This window comes from Crocodylus porosus, unplaced genomic scaffold, assembly GCF_001723895.1.
Source record: "Crocodylus porosus isolate Cpor-Errol unplaced genomic scaffold, CroPor_comp1, whole genome shotgun sequence".
Taxonomy (NCBI): Eukaryota; Metazoa; Chordata; order Crocodylia; family Crocodylidae; genus Crocodylus; species Crocodylus porosus.
This window is the reverse complement of record NW_017728886.1, coordinates 46,644,775-46,670,079: the sequence shown is the minus strand read 5'-3', so window position 1 is coordinate 46,670,079 and position 25,305 is coordinate 46,644,775.

The window sequence follows — 25,305 nt, the reverse complement described above, 5'->3', positions numbered from 1 at the left end:
GAGAGTAAGATCCCATGCAAATAGTGAATCATAAAAACTTGGTTTTGATTGGCCAGTCTGCATCCTATATATCCCTAGTCTGCTTCATATTTTTAAAATAGTCTAAGTGCCCAATACTTCAACACTGTCCTTCCCTGCACATGCTTCATAAGATGAAAAAGTCTGTTAAAAATTTACTTAAATTAGAATGAGACCAGGTGGTAACTGAGGTGGAGCATGTCTACACCTAAATGGTAGAAGAGCCTAAATGGTAAAGAGTTGTCATCTTCAAAATGCAAATAGAGGCAAACAATAGCTCCTTCATATGTAACACTGGTCTATCCGCACGTTTATAAAGTTATTTTTCCATAGTTGTCTTTGCCTATATCATACTTATTGCCAATGAAACATTGTGACAACAATACATGGTAGACATACAGGGGAGGGGAGTTTTGTATCCTGCTGGCTGCTTAATAGGATTTGTTTTTATTGGTTATGACTGAGTTAGGTACAGCCTTTCATTTTTGTACCAACTGAAATAAATGTATGAAAATAAGCAAATAAAAGACCATATGAGGAAATATTCATACAATAAAGTAATGACCAAAATGTATTGGAAGTCTAGTAACTAATGCAGAACCATAATGTATAGGAAAGATCAGAGCCAATGGGCAATTGTATTGCACAAAGCAGTTATTGAAAATGTTAAAAAATGATAATAACCTTTGTCTACAGCTTGCTTTGATTTTTTTCAGGTTTTCATTAATGAATGATTTGCACAAAACCCAAAAGTTCTTTGATAAAAGTTGAATTTTTTTGGAAAGCTTTCCTTTTACTTGAAAAGCTATTTTTTCTTCAAAAATATGTCAAACATAGAATAAACAGTGACCATCCTGCACAAAATACTGAATAGATCAAACACTTATGTAGTCATCTAGAACACAGAGTCAAGAAAAAGCTTCTAAGCAATACTTTTTCTAATTCACTGAGCCCTTAACTTCAAACTGCACTGAAACACTTAATAACTTTTATATAAATACTAGAAACAGGTTTGAACTATTATTTCAAGTTTACATCAATTTCCCCTCTACTTATCTGCTGAGACCTGGGCTCTGTGTTGCCAACTTTCATGATTTTTATCACAAGTACTATGGTTTTATTTAATTCCTAGATATATTAATGAGAATATCAGCTTTTCAAATAAATGTAAGTATCTAGCCCTCATGGCTGTGGCAAAAGTTTGAAAATGTGAACCCTAAAGGCTCCAAATCCAGAAAGCAAACAAAAAACACTTCAAATGTATTTTTAAAACCTCCCAATTTTCTTGGGTCTAGCTTATGATTTTTGAATGCCTGGGGTCAGGACAACTGTGAGTCCAGTATGTTATATTTCCTTAGCTATATCTGATGGTATCACTAACACCTAAAAGAGCCTGAGGATTGCAACTTCATCTGTGCTCTATGTTGGTAGTGTCATCAAGTGGTATAGTAGTTTTACAGAGACTAACATCTCAGCAGCCAAAAACCCTTTAATTTCCAAGCTGAAATATATTTAGCTGTAAAAGCAAGGTCCATGTACTAGTCTGGCTTTCTGTCCATGCAAATCTCTTGAAATATTGCAGAGATAATATGTTAAGTTCAATAGAACAATGATTTTCAATCTTTTTTAGACTCAAGGCACCCCTCTTTAGACTCAGGACACCCTCAAAAATTGCCAGCCCTTTATCATTTCTTAGCTACAGAAAAGTAATGGAGCAATTCTTCTGTTGTAAGGAACTCAGGAAGACCACAACAGATCAGAATGATTTTCACACTATAGATCTTCATTTAAAATCTCTGGCTTTATCTAGTGAATCGTGTGTAAAAGAGCCTGAGAGTTCCACAGCACCCTCGACGGAGAATCACCGCAACAGAGATACTGTGTTGTCTACTGAGCAATGGGAAGCAAGCATTAGAAAACTGTGGTCCTCCTCTGCTCTGCCACAGTACAGCAATGGAGACTGGAGAGGAAGGATGTGGAATACGACAAGTGAAGCAGTGAAGATCGTCTATGCAAAATGCCCACAGAGGGACTAATCCTTGTGCAGAACCCTGTCCTTGTTCTGCATTCTGTAGGGGACAACAACTCTGTTCACCCACTCCCTGCTACTGCAAAGTATCCAAGAGCACTCCACAAAACTAGTTTACTTGTACTTTACATTGGGATCTGGATTATTGATGTGCACTTTTATTTTAAAAACATTTCAATGCACCATTGACTGACTCCATGGGTTTCAGTTGAGAAATGTTTCACAGTTATAACCCTTATTTGCTGGACCACAAGCATGGGTCTTTTTAATTTACTCCAAGATTTTCTTATGAAAACTGTTAATATGGTCCTTGTTTTGCAAATGTGAAATGAAAGGCACCCATGGAATATTACTTAATCATAATTCTGTCTGTAGGGTCACACAGAATTTGTGAGACTGCTATTGCCAATAAATGATATGATTATACTAATAGCTTAAGAACAGATTTCAGAAGTGCCAGACAATCCCAATCCCAAAGGCATAGCTTCAAGCACCAATAGAAAAACATTTTTTTGCAAATTACAAACATTTCCTTTTTGCAGTAATTAACCCAAGCATTCATTTCCAAAGGGGAAAACACAATGATTATGTCAGTTTCTAACTAGATTGCCACTGGCAATGCTATAAATTAGGTCATCTACCAATCAGTGACATCTAACATTACAAGCAAAATAATTCCCTGCCCTTCAACCTAGCTGAGAGTGTGAAAAAGGCAGCTTGACTCTTCCACTTTTGTGTCATTTCACTGTTTCAATACACTTCTTTTACAATCCATGTATCATTGTTTATGTAGTTCTAGTCTGTCATGGAAATAAGGCTGCATATTTTTGTCTTGCTTTTATGTAATACCAGATGTGTTATACTTTTCACCTTCAATTATTTGTGTAGCACTGTTAGTTAGACATCCCACTTCTCTATTCCTTACTCGGGGCGGGGGAGGGGGGGTGACTACTCATTAGAATACAGTGTCTTCAGGTAGTCCAGCTGTTTTGAGACAGTGTAATTCCCTAACATACAGGACCAAGTATACAAAACCAATTGATACTTGGCTAGCAACAGCTAGGAGCAATACTACTTGATCCATTAAGGCAAAAAAAGGTGCACTTTTATCTCTATCTTTTCTGGCTGGTAGAGTCAGCCTGGCACCAAAGGAAAATATTCCCCCTCCCACAGCAATCTTTGAGGAATTTTGTCATATTCTAAGGTCAATTGGGTAGAGACAGGACAGAAGAGCCTTCTCCTAAGGTAAAAAGCTACTCCGTATAGAAAAGATCAAATTCTTTGTTTGCTCTCACCCCAAAACCTACTGGTAAAGAACCCATGTTTCCCTTAAATAGGTATATTATGTTTTTAAGAAAATATTCTGGTAATTTTGTATATTACAAACCCCCAAAAGAATACATTTGCAAACTTCAAATCTAGAATATGTATAGTTGTGAAAGAGGAATGCACACCTAAAATTGGAAACTTGAAATAAGAATTAAAGCAATTATGTGAAAACACACAATGCCTTAATTCCATACAGCATCGGAACCGGTAATATAGGGACTGATCATTGTACAGGAATCCTATTTTCCTAGCTGCTTTCCTAGCCCCCAGCCAACAAATACATACAGAAATACACCTATGGAGTATAGGACAGGCTGTAACTAGTTAGAGAGAAGCCAAATTGTCTTTTCTTTATTAGCTCAGTACTTAAAATTTTCCAGTAATAAAGAGATCCATTTCCCTCTTATTTCTTCAAAGAATGAACAAGATGACAAATAGTGATTTAGGGCACCTGTCTCATTCTTTGCAGAAGAATATTACCTGTCCAAATATGGGGTCCAACACCTGTCCAAATACGATATCCCCATAATGACTGCAGATCTCATTAGAGTAAATCAGTCTCATAGGCTAGGTACAGATATTCAAAAAGCCTGAGGCAGAATCAATCCAAGTTACACAATTTTCTGTAAGCAGCATAGCTTAGATCAGTGTTTCCCAACCTTTTCCAGCCCAAAGCACACTTACATTAATAAACATTTTCTGTGGCACACTTCTTCAGGCATTCCCCATCCTTATACCCATTGTAGCTCATTGTAGCTCATTGCCATGGCAAAATTCCTGGGCACACCTGTTCATTTCTGATGGCACACTTTTATGCCACAGCACACTGGTTGGGAAACACTGGTTTAGATCTATCTAGCAAATAGAACACACATCCACTTTTGCGAGGGGAGGGAATATCTTTGGCCAGGTTCCACCATTTTTAAACCAGTATGTGGCTGTGTCCAGACATGCCAGCACATACACTTGCAGCAGCACAAATAGTAAAGGCACAAATTTACGCTACTACTTTGTGCCTCAGCACATGCCCCTGCACATGCGCTTTGTTGCAAGACACATAATCCCACCTTGAGCAAACTGTCCTCGCCTGACTCCCAGCATGCTGAAGCAGCAGAGGCACAAATGGAGCTATAGAGACACTCTGGCTGGCAGCCAGAGCACCTCAATGGAGGACCAAGCCTCCGTTTGTTCTGGCACATGCTATGTTCCCATGTCGTGTGTCACCTTTGTTCCAGGCACGGTTTTTTGCAACATGGGGCACATTTTAACTTTCCATGCATGCAGTTTGTGGCACCAGAGAGGTTTGTGGCAACACAAATCACATGTGCCTGCATGTCTGGATGTGGCCTGCGTGTGCCAAACTTCTATTCTGTTACTGGTATAGACCAGTTTCTAATTACTTATACCAGTATAAGTGTAATATCTGTACCTGGCCATAATGGCCTCTCATTGTTTGTGGTTTTGTACTTCAGAGGGATTTCTAGGCCAAAACAGTGCTTTAATCATTTTAAAAAAGAGGACGATCAAGAAAATCTGACTACCTGCATATCTTTCTACATGCTGGCATCTTCAGTTCTTAAATTTATATCTCATTTTAAATACGGGGGAAATATTTGTTCAGTAACTGTCAGAACATTTTCCAAGCCGTCTGTTTGGAGGAAAGTATAAATGCAATTTAATCATCAAAATAACAGTTTATTTGGAAGAGAAGAGGCTTCTTGGCATATCTGATAGGGATACAAGCTTTAATTGTTATCCAATAATATAAAGTTCTTAACTGAGCTAAATGCTCACATTAAACAGCTCCATTTCAAAGCATGAGTCCCCCCAATCACTGAGTTTCATCAAGATAATTAAAAACTTTTTCTATTTTGGAATGAACCATGGAGTCAGCACCCCACACTTCCACTCAGTACAATAAAATAAACTCTACCTTTGATCTATATGCCATTAGAACTGCCAGTACTGCCTGTAGTGGGCCAGTAAGGGGTGCTCCCTTGCTGAGCCACCCACCTCACTGTGCCCAACCACCTTCCAGGCTCCAAGTGCCTCCCTGGGGGCGCCTCACGTCTGGCTGACCCCCTTCCTGGAGCACACCCGCTAGCCTGGAGCTAACACTGCCACCACCCAGGGTCTGGAGTGATCCTGGATCTGTGTCCCTGGGAAACACAGGCCTAGTAGCCCTTGAGGGTACTCAACCCACTTCAAGAACTTTGGGAGCTTCCCCCAGTCTGAAGCTGAAATAGTGGTCTCCCTTAGTCTGCTGAACCAAGGGAACCCCAAGGCATAAGCTAGACCCACTCCCAGTAAGTCTCCCATAATAGGTACAAAGGAGAACTTTATTAGTTACAAGGAGTAGGTTTGGAATAGGGTACAGGTTAAAACAATCAGAGAAATCCCATAGAGCAAACTGGCATGGCTAGGTAGCCTTTGATCATACATCTGAGTTACTGCAAGCTATATATCTAGTTAGATCTCAGGTAGCTTACTCACAAGTATCATCCAGAGGCAGGTGGAGATTCTCTTTGGAGGCAGGCAGTTCATTGATCATGAGTTTCAAGCAAGACAGAAAATTTCAGATGATCCAGCTCTTCTCTCCCTGAGTTTTCATCATGGCTACTGCTCCTCCTCATGGGCAGTCTTTAACTTATATAGACCTTATAACCTCATTTACCTGATCCAATGGAGGCCAGCACCTGCCGGCTGCCAGCCAACCAATTTGAAATGTATCACTGGTTGCCAGGTAGCCTGGCATTGCTCAGAACAATAGGGAGCCCAAGCCCTTCACCCAGGTATGTGATGCCAGCCACATAGGCAGAGGGAGCAGATTTCCCCCCTCCCTTAGGAATGTATCCAGCTCAGGTTACAACTCAGGATTACCTAAAGAGCCCATGGGATGTCTGCCCTCTGCACAGACCATGTTAACCAAATTGTCACATAGGAGAGTTTGGGGAGAGACAGAGGTGGCCTTCTACCACACTGCCCTTCTATCAGTCTTATTGTAAAAGGATAACACTCCACCAAAGTTTTGTTTTGCTTTAATTCTTAAATTTTCAGCGTGTTTAATTCTAGTTCTGGTTTTTACTAAAATAAAATCTGAGGTATTTAAATGAGGACACCATCTCTAGTGGTTTATAAAGAAAAAGAAATACCAGTTTGTTCCTTGTGTTTTGTGCCCCAAAACCCTTGGTTTAATGGTTTTCCAAGCTCTATGTGACAATATTGTTGAAAACCTTGTAATAACCTTTAGAGACCTATCTAGGATCGTGACATTAATAGTGCCTCATCTGCATCAAGCAAGAGCAGGATAGAATCATTCAATATTGTGGGTTCACAGAATTGATTCCCTGTTAGTACCTGTTCTAGATCATTCACAAACAGATTAAGAAGGAGCAAAGCAGCAGAACTATTCACATGCGTAAGTATTTGTGGATAAAATCCTATAGTCCTGATCCAAATCTCTGAAATCAGTTCAAACGTTTCTTGGGCATTATGTTGAGAACTAAGGGCCAGAACCAGAACAATCCCATTGCACATGAATGGGATTTAGACAGAATGTAATCACGTCATTGACAAGGTGTAGTAAAGGATGGTGCTGAGGTGATACCTGAACTCCACTCCTGTTGAGACCCAATGCAGTAGTTATCCTCAGACCACACTTAACTTACATCAACAGCACTGGGTTCAGAATAAATCGTAATATACACAGAGAGCGTGCCCACCTTTGCATCATAGCTGCGTGTTGAGAACACTCACCCAGAAAATCGGAGAGAGAGAATATTAAGCTTTCTTTAGACTGAAGGGTTTCAAACCACTATCTCCCATTTCCCAGAAGCATGGTCTAACCACAGGCTATAAAATAGTTTGAGTGGGACCACAACTGCTTCCTGCTAAAGAAAGGAACTGAACACCTAAAAATGCAAGACACATTGTACCAGAAGCAATACAAGCAACAGGAATCATGACTCTATCACCTTATGTTCAGACACCCCTAGAAAGTGGAAGACCTAGGTTTTGGTCCCTGTTCCTAGGGTTATTTTGGTTTGTAATCACTGGGCATGTCTACACAAAACATTTACTATGATACTGACCAATTAGTTCCTCTGTAAGGCATCACCATCTACACATGAGGTGCTATTAGGCTGGAGTAAACTAATTAACTCCACTGTAGGATAGTACTGCCCAACACAAGTGCTGTCCTACAGCACAGTTATTTACTTCACCACAATGCATATGTAGATTCTGACTGCAGCTGGCTGGGTCACAAGGGTGCTACAGTGTGCGGCCGCCTGTTGCCTAGCCCTGCACTGTAGCACACTCATGCATCAGTCAGGTCCTCCACAGCAAGTTGAGCAGAGTAGGAGGAGCCCCAGGGTGACAGACTGACCCCCAGAGCTCCCTGCCATCCAGGGCTGTTCCACCCCAGCTCAATGTGCTGTGGTCCTTGGCACATGTGTAAATGTTGTGCCCAGGAGCAATAAACTCTGACATGAACTGGGCTGGAGTTTATTGCATCGACTTAATTTCACATGTAGAAGTGCCCACTGGCTGTCTAACATAAAATCCCCAGCAGGGACTGGACTTCAGTACTTCCCTATCCCCGGAAAAAGCCCTCCTGAGTAAGCTACAGCTGGTCAGACAGCTACCACTACAAAGGGGCTCTGTATTGTAAATAAATAAAAATGCTTAACATGCAGCCTAAACCAGGTGCATATGCTCAAGAGCAGGCCAGGAATTCAGACAGTGCTTACTATTTTCTATCAGCCACCTCTAGGTACCTAGAAGTTAGGCCCTCTAAATCACCCTTCAGAGATATATAATTCTCCCCATTCATTCAGAGAACCTAAGCACTGTACATCACTCTCTGAAGAACCCTAATTCTCTCTATTGATTTTGCACAGATCCTAGGTGCCAGCTCTATCTGTTTGGATTGCCCTCCTGAGGCTTCACACAGAAACTTCAGGAACTGCAATTCCTAAGTAAAGGCACCTAATTGACAAATCTGGATCTGACTCTAGATGCAAAAACCTGAACTTGAAAGGTTCTTAGCAGCTGCAAATCACAGTGAAGACAAAGGAATTAGTGGGGATTCAGCACCTCTTATGCTTGGGCCCTAATAGTATCCATATCTTACAGTATATTTATTTTGCTGATTAGGTAGTGAATTTATGAACTTCAGAGAACATTGCTGTCATTTAAATATCAAGATCAGTCTTCTAAATATCAAACTGCACATCAATTTGAATATATTTTCATGCTTCTTCCTTTCCATTTGATTTATGTTTTTAAGCCAAGGAAATTACACTTTTAAAAATGTTAATGCAGCATTATGGTTAAGAATTTACATGCCCCAAAGTCAGGACATTCAAAGTTATGGTTCCCACAGTACTCAAAACATCCTCATTGCACATAGACTTAGAAGTAATCACCAAATGCAGTAATAGAAAATCCTCTGTATGGGAAAAGGGGCAGCGTTAATGTTGCTGTGGGAATCATAACTTTGAATTTCCTGACTTTTCTGTGCATCTATATTCTTACTCATGACATTGCACTGACATACATTAAGTACTGTACTTCCACTACACCAAATTTCATGAGTATGTTAAGCACTAGGTTTCTAATACTTTGTCCTTATGGAAAAGACTATAACCAGAGCAGAAACAGAGCTTATTAATCTACTGTCATGATAAGGATAGTGAAAATCAGAAGTGACACTAACCCTTTCTATTCTCTTTGCAACTTTTCCATAGCAATCTTTTGGTCTCCATGGATGTCATATCCATAACAGTCACACCAACATGTGAAGCAATTTACTAGGGCTGCAAAACAATTGTGATAAACATGTACTGCTGCCAGAACGTGGCATATTAGAGAATCTCAATAGATTGCCAAGGCTGGCATTTTGCCTGCACTGCCCAAGGCTCTTGAAGATTGACACAAACTAAAAATAGTTGCAAAAGCTCAAAATGTGTTTGTTTTAGAAAAATGCTTTTCTCTTCTTTTAAAATACCACTTGCCTGTCAGACAACAAGAGCTGATGCTACAAAGTGCTAATCACCACCAGACTGGTGCTGAATAGCGCACAAAGTTAATACAGTTTAAAGAGCCTGGATACTTTCTAGAATTAGATCCTAAGCATATTGCATTGGCATGTGAGAGATCACATTAAAAACTTATAGACTGATTTTTTTCAAAAGCCTGAAGGAATTTGAAACATAAATCCCATTAAAAGGTCCACCAGTAGTCTAAAAGCTGTATGAATCAGGGTAAACAAGAAAATGGGATCAAAATGCAAAATGCAGAGGTCTCTTGCAATACAGACAAAACATGTTTCTGAGCCACCATGTGCTTAAGATTAATGAGCAGTGTACACGTGGTGTCGTTGTCTCTGCTTTCAAGTCTGCCCTGTTGTGTGCAATTATCCAGTTTATTTATGCAAATATACCCCACATGCTTTGGTAAATTTGCAAAGTGAATGAGTTTCCAGATTACTGAAAATTTGACATTTAGAAACTTGCCCAGAATCAAATATGTCCTGGACACTGGTTGGGGAATGTGACACAAACCATATGGGGGGGGGGCGGTTTCCTATTTTCTATATGAATTTGCTCCTGCTCCATCCATATCTATTTTTGTTTGCTTTCAATGGGCTGCCATGAAATTGAACTGTACAGGCAAGTACATCCACAGAATGAATTTCAAAGCCAAACATGAATTTTGAACTGAATATTCCCCCATGTGCTCCTGTTCATTCATATTTCATGTAGTCATGCCTAGGGAATTTGTGGATGCTCCTCCTCTGGAGGTTTTCAAGAAGAGATTGGAGAGCTCTCTGGATGGGAACAGCAAATCCCTGCATCTGTGCAGTAGATTAGACTAGATGATCATTGAGGCCCCTTCTAAAACCAAGTCTATGATTACACAGAATGGAAAAAATACTAAGTGACTTCTCTTGCCAATCCAAACCAACCAGCTCAAATCCAATATTGAATTCCCGCAGAAAAAATGTTTACAGTCTAAATAATCTTTTTCAAACAAAATGTCCAAATTAGTTGAAAGCTTCAGAACATCAAAGAGATGTAAGTGTATTACAACAGAAAAAACAGACATTTCAGAAAAAGAAAGAGGAATTAACTCTTTGTTGTTTGGCTAAATGACTCATTGTGAATTATTTGCAAGGGTCTAGATCTGAATGCAAAAACTTAGAAAATAAGAGCATAAGCTGCCATGCCCATGAACTGAACTGTTAGCTAATCATCCAACAGTCATTAAATGTCCAAAGTGACAATTTCTTACTATATGTATTTTAACAAAGAACAAAATACAGGGGAAAGGAATAACAGAAGAATGACATGCTGCTCAGTTCCCTTTACACTCTCTTAGAAACTTCAAATACACACACACATCACATCACATCACATCACATCATTTTGAAAATTAAAAGGAAGCCTATATTTCGTCAGAGAATTTTAGAGAACAGCCAGAAATTCTTGTCAGGCACTATACATACAAATCAAGTGACTGCTTAGAACCAGAAGCCATAGTCCTCAACACACAAATGGCCTGATCCGGCTTCCATTGGATTCAATATTCCCCCTGACTTGCAGGGTGTTAGGTCAAGGCCAAATTAAATCCAATGGAAGTTCACATGGAATTATGTCAGGCTAAAGCCTTTAGCACATAGAGGCTATCTTAGTGGATTTTGTATTTTTGCAAATGGAGTAAACTATACCACAGTGTCAGCTGCTACCATTTTAGTTATAAAACAGTATAGCACAACTAAAACTGTATTTGATAAATACAGCCACAGCCAGTATTTTCCAATATCAAGAAATTATTTTCTCATATTTTCTTTTTGGTATAATAACACTGCAAAGTACTGACTTTGCCAACAAGAAAACAAAGACCAACCAAGCCAACTTTTTCTGAGAAGTAGATACAACTTCATTCTTCACAAACACCTCTCAAATGCTGATCAGCACATTTCTAGTAGTTCTTTGTTGGGTAGCTGCCGAGTCATCATTGTGACTGACATCTTTTTTTCCCCAAATACTTTTAACTTTTAAAAAAATGCTTATTTGGTTCATCTCTAGCAGCTTTTCAATTTCCTGGAGACCATGCCCTGCAGACCTCTGAGTGGAAATAGAACATCTCCTTGCCAACAGAGGCTGAGTCTCTGTTTATTATTTTTACAGCGTCTGTTTTCTCTGTCTCTTACAGAACAACATAGGAGTAGGCATTTGTTACAAAGCACAGCTACAACTAAACTTTTTCTATCTCTGTTTCTCACATATAGCAGAAATAGCACTGGTTAATATTTTACCAATAGAAACATTTCAGCTGCCTGCCTCAATAGCAGCAGTTACTTTTTCCTTCTGGCTAGGAACAAACATTCAAAAAGCCTGAATTGATTCAATCTTTGCAGGTTAATCTAACCTGCCGAGGCTGAATCAGTTTATAACTGTACAGACATCCCCTCTGGACCAAAAAAATGCCAGCACATGCCTGCAGTGACTCAACCTAGAAGCCAGGTGGTGCTAGAGCAGCCCTCCCTCTCTTCCATAGTACTGAGCTGAGTGGGGTTGTGGCCAGGCCCTGGCAAGAGCTTCTGATTAGGGAGGGGGTCCCCCACCCTTGCTAAGACAGCAGGGGTTTACACAGCATTTATCACCCCATCAGCAAAACAAAAGGATTTCTCATTAGTTCAAGCTCTTCTTAAACAACTTGTTCCAAGGAATGAATAGAGGAACATTACCAGCTGACTTGTTGAGCTGGCCTGCTGATTAGCTCCAAAGAGCCCTATGCCACTGTCCTTTGTCCCATCTCCTACAGCACAGATGTAGCCAGCATGTGGTATGCTAGCTAATGCTGAGAAGTGTTTGTTAAGGCAGAGGGGAGGGGGGGGGGGGGGATCCCTGATTATCAAGGATTGGGGAGGGGAGAGGTGGGGGGACAGGGGGAATTGAGGCAGAAGCCTACAGTCTCTGCCGGAGCTCCAGCAAGGGAGCAGAAGGGAGGGGCCAGCTCTGCTGTGGTGCAGAGAACAAGGCCCAGCCCAGAGAGCATGCCAGAATGCTGGGGGTGTCTGGTTTAACTTAAACCAGGAAGAGGTCTGGGATAAACATTGCATAAACCAGTTTGACCCAAATCAGTTAAGTCTAATACTACATCCAACCAGATTTATCTCAAATCAGTTTCAGTCATTTTCAAACTAGTTTATGTGCACTGAACTTCTGTTTTGTTATGGTTTTAAACCAATTCCTGATCACTTAAACTGATCTATGTGTAATATCTGTCCCTAACCCTAGGGCTTTATATGATCTCACTATGTAATTGTTTCTCTTCATTATAGTAGTTGACCTGTCTTCTGCGGCTGATTGTAACTGCATATGAACATAAATGCCATTTTCTCTCTCATGAATATTGTGATCTCAGTCTGACTACTAGAAATTTATACTGAAAATGGGCCATTTGTGCAATGGCATACTGGAAGAGAGGTGGTAACTGTAAACATAGCCCAGTTGGCTCATTTGGGAATTCACGGGTCTAAATTATCTCTTTTCTCCTGAAGGACTAAGTGGCTGAAAATACATTTTAAATATAATAAAGTAACCAGTTCCATGCAGTCAAAAATATTCTGAATTAACTGAATTTCTTACAGAATTGATGCATGTATTGCAATATATTTCAGTCTCTGAATTCTATTTCTGGATTTAACTGCAATTTCTAACCCCCTACTCTGATGCCACAAAAAGTCTAAACAAACAGATATATAGGAGCTTAGCAAAATCAGTCTGTTGGAGTAATAAAATGTATGGTTGTACTTTATCCTCTTGAAAATTAAGGTCCAGCATCAACTGAACTAAAAGGAAAGATTTCTACTGCATAATACCCTTACACATCAATATGTCAAATTCTGCCTTGTTTAACAGGACAAAGCCTAAAACATATGTTTTGATGACAAGTCATAGTATATATGTAACAGATATCTCTATAATTATAAGAAAACAAACATCTTTTCTACCATCTCATGTTTTCTAAACAAAAGACTAATACATGTAATAAGAGCAATGACTGTCGTTTACTATGCGTGTGTACAACACGTAACACAATAGGTTCCTGGGGTTGTAGCCCTGAAGAACTACCATAACATATAAATAATTATACAGTACTTTTATTAAAGTTCCAGTTTTCTAACCCATCTTTACATGTAGTTGAACTCACATGCTACCGCATACTCAGTGCTACAGCCATACTGTAGTAAGTATGAATCCGAATATGATTTCTATTAATATCAAATGGAGTCTTTTGTTTACTTAGTCCTTCAGGGTCAAGCCCTCAGACCCAATCTAATGACCACTGATGTCAGTAAGAGTTTTACCATTAACTTAAGTAGGACCTAACTATACAAGCAAACAAAAGAAACCCAGAATAAATACATCAAACTCTTCGTGTTCACTTACTTTTTATCTGAAATCCATGGTTACTTATGCATAATCAGAACTAAGGTGGTGAATTCTAATAATATAAAAGCCTAAGTTTGTCTGCCTGTCTGTCTGTTCAGAAGACTTTATTCACGCTCTGATTGGCTGTCTTGGCAGCCAATCAGAGTGTCCTACACAGACAGGAACAGACAACAGAGCACCACCATGACTGAGGGGCTGGAGGGGAGGGGGAGAATGTCCCCAGCCCTGGGGCCAGACTGAATAAGACAGAGGCAGGAGTGAAGACTGAATTGGACAGGGCTTTGGTGATGTCACACCAGGTATATAAGAACAACTCAACTATGGTTTCTCTCTCTTTTGCAACTTTCTGCCCAGCAGAGCTGGGATTGGGACTAGGAATTTTGGGATTCAGTATGCTGACAAAAACTGCAGTTAACCCCTCAAAGCCACCATGCAAAAGTGGAGCCCCTTGCATTGCAGAAGGACCCACATTCTTAAGCAGCTCCCTGCAGCACAGTGAACCCAAGGAGCAGCACAGGAGTTTCTGGTGTTGGCCCCCCTTTCCACGTATAGGGGTGCAGGCCCCCAGAACTACCTGTTCGGAGCCCCAAGTCCCAGACTGCCTGGGTATGGGTGAAGCCTCCCTCAAGAATGTGCCACCTATAGACTGATTTGTAGTAATAGTGTTTTAAAATTATATTTGATGTTTTCTTTTATTTTATTTTCTATAATAAATTTGGGTTTTGTGTTTATACTGCTTGTGAGGAAGGGGTTTTGTTTATGCGGGACATCCTAGTAATTTATTTAGTATTTTCTAGGTGGTCTGAGTGGGACCCCAAGTCAAGGTAAAATATATTTAGTACCCCAGAATTGAACCTAACCCTTGTTGCTGCCAGCTGATGCCCAGCAGAAGGGTTACAATAATATGAAACTTCACTACAGGATATAATTATTGTTATATTGTTTGCTGAATGGTGGAGATTATACCACTGAACATTCATTTTCTGTTTTATAAAACATGTGGTTTAATAAAGTCCAGGGACACATCCCAATGAGTGGGCACATGTGGGGGTGTGCATTTCCCATGGGACAAATAGCAGCAGCATATATTTGTGCCACTGCTGTTTGTCTTCTGGCACATGCCTACATGTGTGCTCCAGCATGTGGCAAAGTGACCGGGGGTGGAGCAAAAGAGACTGGGGCCAGCAGCCTTACCTGTGCTGGTCCCAGCAGCCTTACCTGGAGTCCTGGGGGCCTCCTGGGGCAGCAGTGACACTAAAGCAGGCTGCTCACAGCCTGGCCAGCAGCCACAGCATGGCTCTGGCCAGCTAGACTCTCTTTCTGGCAGCACATACTGCTGGATTGTGCACCATGCTACTTTTTTTTAGCAGCTTTTTTTTTTTACATTGGGATGTTCCAGTGTCAGGAAAAAAATGCTGCACTGCAAATTAGCAAGGCAGCAAATGAGTGCACATGCACCACGTAGAGTTTGCAATGCCTCAAACTGGTTTGAGGCGCCACAAATTGCACATACATGTTTGTCAGGACATGCCCCAGAGGAGCAAATTAGTGTCTACTTTGAAAGTTAAAATACCAAAAATGACTGTAAGGGTTTGTCTCTCAGTTACTTCAATATTAAATGCAGTAGGGTTACTAATACAGATTAAAAGGGAGCAGGGATCCCCAACTCCCTGCAATCTCAGCCTGGGAGCTGAAAGATCAAGAGAGTACTTTTTGGCTCCTTCATATTATTTGCAAAAAAGCAGAATCTACCTTGCTGTCCTATGGATGTGTTATAGTTAAAATGTTATTTAATCAATTAAACAAGCAGGTATAAGGTATACTCCTCCTAAAACTAGCATGTACCTCTGAAACTGAGAAGGAACCAATTTCTGTAGTTGCTTTTCAGTCAATCCACACATTAAGCAGGGCAACAGATGTAAGTAAGTAAGCCTTTCAGTACTAAAGGTTTTTTTTGGCTAGCTTTTAACTATTTGCTTCTGTAAACAATGACTGCATTTATAGACTGAGTGTTCCCTTTACTAGTCTCTGAATTAATCCTTGTTTATCTGTTCAAAGGGTGAGAATATTAATGTGCTACATGGTGAGTCACCTATGTGTTTTTAAAGGTGAGTTAAATGTTAGTTCAGTAAAGAAAGATCTGTACAATTGTTGGGCACACTACAGATTCATCAGGAAAAGAAAATTCCTTTTTGAAGCATTAACCTCTGCATAAAATTGGAAATGGCTGTAATGATAATTTGCATGCCTCCTGTATTAAGCAATATAAGAAGCACCTAATCCAGCATGAAATACCCAGAGCCTTCTGGACCATGCTAGTGCTAGATTCTGGTTCCACAGCAGGCAAGCTGACACATTCAGAAGAAAGGTCAAGCTGCAGTAGAAAGCAAATACTAAAAATACCTCAAGTGAGAGTTGTGAATGGGCTCCCTGCCTCCATTTGCTACCTCCCATGGTCTTTAGACAGTCTCCCCACTGGAGGCCATGTGAATTACAGGGCACTTTGATTTTTCTTTTCCCCTCCTCCACTTTCACACTCCCTCTGTGTTCTATTTCTGAAATCTCCTGGCTGCCTTACAACTCTGCCCTTGCTGGTCTCTCTCTCCCTCACAACTCCAAAAAGTATAGTTATGACAAATACATCCATTCAACCAATAGAGAATTGTGTTTCAAATCCCCAGATGCCAATATCCGATTATACACAAATAACCCACTGTCTCCCATGTGTACACTGGTGATGATAGCTGCACAAGCTCCTGGAAGACCGTTTCAGGCTCAACATTAGGAAAAACTTCTTCACAGTCAGGGTGTCCAGACTGTGGAATAAGCTCCCTCTGGAGGTGGTGCAATCGCCTACCCTGGAGATCTTTAAGAGGAGACTGGACAGTCACCTCACTGGGGTCACTTGACCCCAGTTGTCTTTCCTGTTTGGTGCAGGGGGCTGGACCCGATGATCTTCTGAGGTCTCTTCCAGCCTACATTCCATGAATCTATGAAAGTCTCAGTAACAAATGTCTTGGAAAATAATAATAATTGTTCATACATGACACTCACGAAAAAGAGAGAAATCCCAGAATAGCAAGTATTATTCAATCATCTCTACCTTAAACTACATTAAAATGCACAGACTTTAGTTTTGCAGGACCAAGAGCAAGTGTTTGGGAGAGGTTCAGTTCAGTTCCTAATATTTAGGTGCTTATCTCAATGGGGTATGAATGATCTATAGAAGGGGAAGTGAAAATAAGTTTCCTAACGTTTGAAATTTGGGGGTTGGACTAGATGACCTGTCTTCCAACCCTAATTTTGCATGATTTCCTGCTTTGAGAGGGGCTGCAAATACTATGAGAACTGGCCTTTTTATGGTGTCTTCTCTGCAGCTTGTACTGGGTGGAACAAGAAAGTGAAGAGCAGTCAAAATGCAAATAAATCCAATGTGGAATGCGTCTCACCTGAAAAAGGCTTCTCATCTGCTTGGTTTTAGTTTTGGTGGGGAGATTTTGACGGAAGCGGAGGTCAGATTTATTTCAATAAGTTTGCTTTTGCTTAATTATTTAGGGAAGTATTTTCCAAATGAGATGCATAGAACTGATATATTAATTCCCCCTGTAAACACATGCAAATGTTTCACTTGTGTGGGCAAGTTATATGTTGTGCATGCACATGGCTGGGTAATTTGTAACAATGCTTGGTGTAAACAGAACAGATCTCACCTTTAGTTGGCCATGTGTATGTGTCACAGGGCTCTCAGGTGTCCTGCGACTGAGAGTAGAAATGGCTCAGGAGAGACCCTTAGTGGCAGAAAAGGGGAAGCAGGTGCTGGTTGCCCTAGCAACCAGGGAAGCCTAGAGCCAGGAAGGGGCAGAGCTTAGCCCTTCTTAAGCCCAGGCAGAAGGCCAGGAGGGCAGTTCCCCTCCAGCAGCTGAAGGAGGAGGAACTCAGCCTGGGCAAGGGGAGCGCTCGGATGGTTGGGACACCCTGGTCCCTGCTGAGGGTGGATGAGCTGTCTCTCTCTCTCTCTCTCTCTCTGGTAAGGAGAGGTTTCTAATTGTTCAGACCAGAGGGGTCTAGTTTTATGTTGTAGCCCGGGGGCTTTGCATTTGTGTTTTTGTTCAACCGGAGGACCAGGTGAGGGTAGGGGTGTGAAGAGGCCTCACAGGAGCTCCCCAGTAATTCTGGGACTCCTGGTGCCCAGTGGGTGCAGTGGGCAGTGTCGTGGGGGCACAGCTTTGTTTGGGGGTATGTTGACCCAGCCCCGGGGTAGGGGTCGGCATAGAGCCCTGACTAGGGGGCAGTGTGGAGCCCCGGAGTTAGGGGTATCGAAGAGCCCAGACTGGGGGGGTGCAAGGAGCCCCTGAGTAAGGGGGCAGCAAAGAGCCCCGGCATCGAGGGGCAGTGAGGGGCTCCAAGAGGGAAAAGGGGCATCAAGGAGCCCCAAAGGCAAGCAAAGGGCCGGGACCTAATGCCATGGCCCTAGGGAGATCACACCAACACCATCTGCGAGGCTTGGGCTGCGGTGCAGGGGAGGAAAAGGAGCCACAGATGGCGCCCCCTGCCATCGGGGCGAACAAAAATGGGCAGCTTCCCGCTAATTTAAACCATTCATCAATTATGAGCAAGATCAAGACGTGGCAGGAGAGAGTAGGCGGGCGATCAGCCCATTGCAGGAGACCGGAACCGCACGCCCAGCGAGGCTCTGAAAGAGGCACTCCTGTTACAGTATGTGATCATTAATTTTTTTTAAAGGAAGTCTTTTACTAAGGTTCAACCGTAAAGACAATACGCAGGAGTGATTACTTTTTCTTAGTTTATACTACACTGGGGGGAAATTACGTTTATTTGCAATATGTGCTTTCAGTGCCACCATTTGCAATAAGAACCCATTTGTTTAATATTAAAGTTCCCTTTCAAAACAAAATATCTAAGCCTACCCTCACATTTATGCATCTGCAGTTTGTTTGATAACTTACAACATAATTGCAGGCTGTCCTCCCACTAAATGCTGTATTCAGACTTATGAAACAAGGTGGTAAAATATGTGCTGGAGCCTGAGTACCAAGCCAGTAATTTATCACAAACACTTGGAAGAAAAGGAATAAAGGGGAATCCTGCTATTTAAACTGTTCCATTTTTGTGGTTTTATTTTTGTGCCAAAGTAGCATATATCCCATTCATATTTCAGTTTAACATCATATTCAGAACTGTCATCTGCTGTTGCTCCAATTTAATTTAAATGCAATCTGTTAATCAAAGTGGCAGTGAATGCTTAGTAGATCTAGATGGAGATGTCCCTCAAAAACCTTTCAAATTTACCTGTTAGTGTAATGAAGTGGTTATCCAGCATATTAGGGGATAAAAACATGTTCAACCCTTTCCATGCTACCCTGAGAGGGCACTCTGTTCATGGTGCCATTAGCATAAAGAAGCAAGTTTTTAGCCTCAAGTTCTGTAAGTAACAATAGATGTGGACTGAGTTAGTATGTTCTTTACAGAACCTGGGCTTCTAGAGACAGAACCTAGTTCATTAACAGCTACTTTGTGCCATTTTAGCAAAGCCTTTCATTGAGGTCAGTTTTTAGCTATATACCACTTTAAGGTAAATCATAAATTCTGGCTCCCACAATTCTTCACATCATTGAGGAAAAATAAGAAAAACAGCTTGGCTGGACATCTCTTGAGTGAAAATAACAAAAATACTGGAAAATGGTTTGACTGGACATAGTCACTCTGTGTAGTGAGCATGTGATAGATACAACGGTACCACTGCACTGCAACGTATGAATCAGTTAAAAAGTTAAGTGCATGAAAGACGCTCATTGTTAATTACAGACTAAACAATACCAGGAAACAATGCTACAGCCTGGGATCCATTCAACCAATCTGAACAGTAGACCTAGTAATGAAAAAAACAGTGAATCTGTGCCTCAGGCATGGAAAACTAATTATAATCCTAATTTGCTTTGTCTGCTATATATACGTAAGATCCTGCAATTATGTTAGTAACACACTGTCCTAAAATTACTTACTAAAGCTTTAACATGAATTTAGTTTACAAATTGATGTGGACCATGTTTTTACTCAATAATATACTATTTTCACTACTGGAATTCTTACACTTCACAATCTTTGGACTAAATTCTGGGCCTAATTTTGTTTGGAGTCTTGCCTAATGAGTATGAACGACTATAAACAATGGCATAGCTTATCTGATTAATGATTTGAGGAACAGAAAACTCCCTATTTAAGGCGCCCTTTTTCAAAGGAGTTAATAGTTGGGAGTACCGGCTGACTGAGAGGAGCCATCATAAGTTAGGGTTATTTAGTCTGGATAAGAGAAGACTGAGGGGAATTTGATAACAGCCTTCAAGTACTTAAGGGTGATTAGAGAGTGGAAGGACATGGACTTTTCTCTGTGGCCATGGGAGACAGGACTAGGAGCAATAGATGCAAGCTGCAGCAGAGGACATTTGTTGGAGATTAGAAGAGCCTTTGTGATTATGAGGGTGGTCAAACATTGGAGCAGGATACCTAGAGAAGTTGGGGAATTTCCATCCTTGGAAGTTTTCCAAAGGAAAATTAGACTCTTGGCTGGGATGGTTTAGTCAGGGATGATTTTGCCTTGAGCAGGGGGTTGAACTAGATGGCTTTGTGAGGCCCTATGTTCCTATATCCTATGAGAGATGTCATTTGAAACCAGGCAAAAAATATAGTTCTAGTTCAAAAATGGTGTTTTGAGATTATCAAATTAAATGAAGACTTGGACTAAGCCCCCGATGAGCTAAATAGACTTACTGACACAGGCAAACTCTATACATTTTGCCTTTTAACTAACCATCTCTTTGTCCAGGTACCAACAACCCTTTACTTTTTTTTTTATATATCCTTTTTTTATTCTATCAGAGGGTAGTGGCTAGCTGGCCACCTTCTGACTATCTAACAGGCCATTCACTGGAGGGAGATTATAAACCTTTTGAACCTATGAAGTGTGCCACTCAGAACTAAAGCAAACATACTGGCATGTTGTGAATAGGGAATCAAGGCAAAGAAGCAGTGGTAGTCTTGTATGGATGCAGAACTATTAGCCAGGACTTTCAAAACTTATTGCATGACTTAGGACATAGACAGTTAAAGTTGTTTGCCCTATTGGAACAAGCAAGCCTATGCTTTTCAGCTTGCCTAATAGGGTTGTTCAGGAATGATTAGCATTTGTATAGCATTTTTAAAGTTACAAAATGCTATATAGCAATAAGCACTAGTATACGTGCGGCTTTGTGGGGCCTTCATCTTGATTCCAGTGGACGCAAAATAGACATAAATGAAACCCTTCATTTAGATTTCTCAAAAATCAAGTAGATTTTAAAAATGTCCCCCTTTGATCAACATAGACAACTTTCTATTTTTCCCCTGAAAAATGTATAGATAAAATTTTAGCCAAAGAATCAAATATTTTGGCCAGAATCTTTTGGCTGAAAATGAAAACTTGTAATGTCAAATCTCCCTGTGTAATGTCTCCTGCTTCTTCAGTGATGAGACAGGGATAATCCATTACAGGACCTGGCAATGGTGCACTCCAGAAGCTGTCATTCAGCTGGAGAACCTGGCCCATAAATGAAGACAAGCTCCTCTGCAACACTACAGTACATTTCCAAATGGTTTCTGGCTGTTCAGTTTTTCACTAGCAAATTTTCACAGGAAGCAGACACTACTCATAAGCATTTCATGTGTTTTGAACAAGCAGATTTTTCTGTCAAAATGACTTCAACAACACTTTCAACCAGCCCAGTTCAGAAATCATACTGGCTGAACGGCCCAGAATTTATACCATGGCTATTTACAAACTACATGTTGCCCAGTTTACTACACTAAACCAGGTCCCACTTACCCCATCAACTGCACAGTCTCTCAGGTGTGCAGTTGTGAAATACAGGTACTCCTTACTTAACGCTGTCCCAGTTAATGTTGTTTTATTATTACGTCACTGATCTATTAGAGTACATACTCATTTAAAGTCAGGCACTGTTTGGTTATAACATTGTTTGGCCGCCGCCTGCTACTAGGTAACTACTGTGACATAATTGGATTCGCTTAACATAATTTCAATTAAAGTCTCATTTTTCAAGAATGAAACTATGACATTAAGCAAGGAGTAGCTGTAGGTAAAATAAACCTCGCAGCAGAGTAAGTGTAAACAGGTTTTCATAACCAATACATGCTGTAAGAATGCCGCTTCACTTGGTGTCATCCCAAATAGCACCTTTCTCAGTTACGTGCAGTGACTTTAGCAAATTATCTGAAATCTCTGTTTCACAAAACTGAAGATACTTTCACACCTACATTACAAACATCCTGGGATGTTAAAGTGGAATAGATTTTTATAAGCCTATTTATATTTTATACTTCGTGCATTTTACTTGGTCCCTGCTCTTCTCGAAACTCAGCCAGGGAAATCACATTCACTTTAATCAGTTGCCATTTTAAATTCGCCATGTGTTTGGATCTCATATAAAGAAGAAGAGTGTTTTATTGGTTGAAAGGCAAAATGTGCCTTTGGAGTTTTATATAAAACTTCAGGGATTTGACGTTTATGTTACACCTCCATTTAAAAAGTCCAAGATTACTTTATGTTTTGCTTCCCCCTGTGTGCTGATCCAGACCCACAATGTGATGCTGACAAGTTTATGCATAGCCCACATCTCTCCACTCTTGTTAATACTACTATTTTGCCTGATCTGCTTCCCCTACCCTCGTACCCGTCAGTGATGGCCAAAGTAGGGCCTAAGCAAGATCCAGCTTTTAGAGAATAACCAGTTATTCACACATAAATCAAAATGGAGGAGTGCCATGACCTATACATTGTATATGTTGGTAAAGCTGCCAGGTGAGCAAAAAAAAACCCCCAAAAGCACATTAATAGGAGGAAATCAAACATTAACCAGGGAAAAAAGAAGCAGTTGAAATGTGTTCTGTTCTAATTGGATCAGACTTTGTGACTTTTGTAAGAGGCCACACTTTGGCAGCAATCTGATATTTTAGAAATAGTACCCTGGTTCCACCAATTTCTGTGAAATATTGAAGTTTTTAAGGCATAACTTGAAAAGTTCTCCTATTTTGACCCAGGTGGTTATTTCACATTCCACCAGGACGTAAGACCATCCAACAAGAGGTCATCTTTTATTCACCTCAGTTGCCTTACCTCATGCAGGGCTTAAGCAAAACATTGAAGAACCTTCATGAATTGAGCAGGGTCAGCAGCAGAAGGCATGGCTGTGCAATTATTACCATGTACTCTTTGATTCAGATATGAATTCTGATCATGACAAAGTGGTCTATATGTCAAGGAATATAATCCAAAAGAATATTCTGAAATTACTTGTGCGGAAATAACTGCTTCAGGGTCCAGGTAATATCATTTTTTATAATTATACTAATCATCCAGCTGTTCTCTTTCTCCCAGTTAATTAAGCCAGTTTTGGTATAGAAAGTGATGATTATGAACTTGGAAGAAGACTGATAGGGTGATACCACAGTGATTGGCAATATTTTTAGAATTCCTGCCAATAATAGGAATCAGCTGCTGACACGTAATCTGCTGAAAGGTTAATTTGATATGTGGGTGGGATCCTACTGTTCTGCATGTTGTTCATGTTAAGTTCTACTTCATTATCGTCATCCCTCTTCCTTTGTAGAAGTTATTTTTAGGATTTGGATTCTCTAGGTTCCACAGCTGAAAAGAAAAGTTTGCTATCTGAATTTCTTTAAATATTGACCCAGGACTTAAGAGTTCCACCAAGCTGAGTGCAGTGTTGGGTGGGTAGCAGGAAAGGTGAGGTTAACGTACCTTGATGCTTTCCTGATTTGGTGGCCAACTGAGAAAAAGATGGTCCCCTGGAAAAGTTTGTATAGCCACATAGCTTGTATAGCTGATGCCAGGCTACTCATAGCTTCAATAAGTTATTCAGACACCCAGCAATTAGGTATAATGCCAAGATGCCACGTGTAATGGTACCTCAGCCTCATCTCCTTACTACCAGACTTGCCCCTTCCATCAGGACATAGTGTACAGGCTACTAGAGCAAAACTATTGATAATATTTTTATTTTTAAAGGAATTTAGTGCACTTTTCTATATTTGCCCCCATGTTCCCATAAGAATTCCCAGCTCAGGGAGAACTCTGAGAATGCTACATTAGAAGCCAAAACAAATTTGATGCTCCTGAATTAGAGTAATGCAGAGCAGGTTAAATCCTTGAAAAAGGCTGTCACTTTTAAAATGAAGTTAGTTGGAAAAGCTGTTGGCAATTTTTTTTTCTTACAGTGGAGTTAGCTTGCAGCTGTACTCCAAGAAAGGGATTATGATGTATACTTCCGTACAAGTTACTCAACAGTTCAATCTTCATGCACTTTCATTGACTTCTGTTGGTCAGTATACCCTTCAAAAGATCTCCAGCTGCTAGCTCTGCATAGTCAGCCTTGGAACTGAAAACAAAGCTTTTGTTCCTTTTTTTATTTTGCTAGAGTAATAAAGATGTGTGAGTCAGAGGACAATTTTCTGGGGTGGTAGAAGAGTCAGATGGTGTGGGGCAGACAGGGAGACACATGCCTGACTCCTCAGCTATTCTCCTAGAGGTATAAGACCAAGCCCTGCTCTTGATTCCTGCCAAAGTTCATCCCCACCACGCAGCTTAAACAGTCATTTGGGCTACGGAGTCAAAGGTAGCCAAATGTTAAGCTAGCTCCATCCTCCCCTCTGTATGCTATTGGCTACAGAAATTGCTGTGCCTTAACAATGCTATCCTAATGGACTGTTAGGCCAGGTGGACCTTTGACAGGAGGCAGAAGGATGTCAGTTTTGTTCTTTCACTGCTGTATGAACAACACAAAAAAGTATCTGTCCTTGTAGTGTTTAGCAGACCCCAAGCTGGGGTGTAATTGGGAAGGTACATGCAGAGGTTAAAGGAATGGAGAAGGGAATACAGCACCCCCTTCACTTCTGGAGACAGAAGTATGGCCCAGCACGTAGGTTCTTCAAGTGAAGACAACACTAATTTCCTCCCACCATATTCCTTCCCTTCTCCTACAGATGTCGGGGTTCTCTTTACTTGTAAAGTCTTGGCAGGAATGGTGGTTGCTCCTTGTGGACAGAATTAGAAGAATGTCTAATTCCTAGTCCCATTTTTGCTGATGAGAGAACAGGATCTCTCAAAGATATATATTACAAGGAAGTCTACATGCACTGACATCATATATAAGGATATCTTGATATAACTGTATCTGATTAATACAAAAAGGAGATTTCTCTGCCCCTATGATGCAGATAATTGTGTCTCAATCCTTCTGCATGGAAACTGAAGATGTCTAACAGGTGCTCCACTAAGGATGGGAGGAAAACACTTGTCACCCAGTACCCTAAAGATCCTGGGTAGGGAGAGCACATTTGCCCACAGAGGGAGCATCCAGATGAGCATGG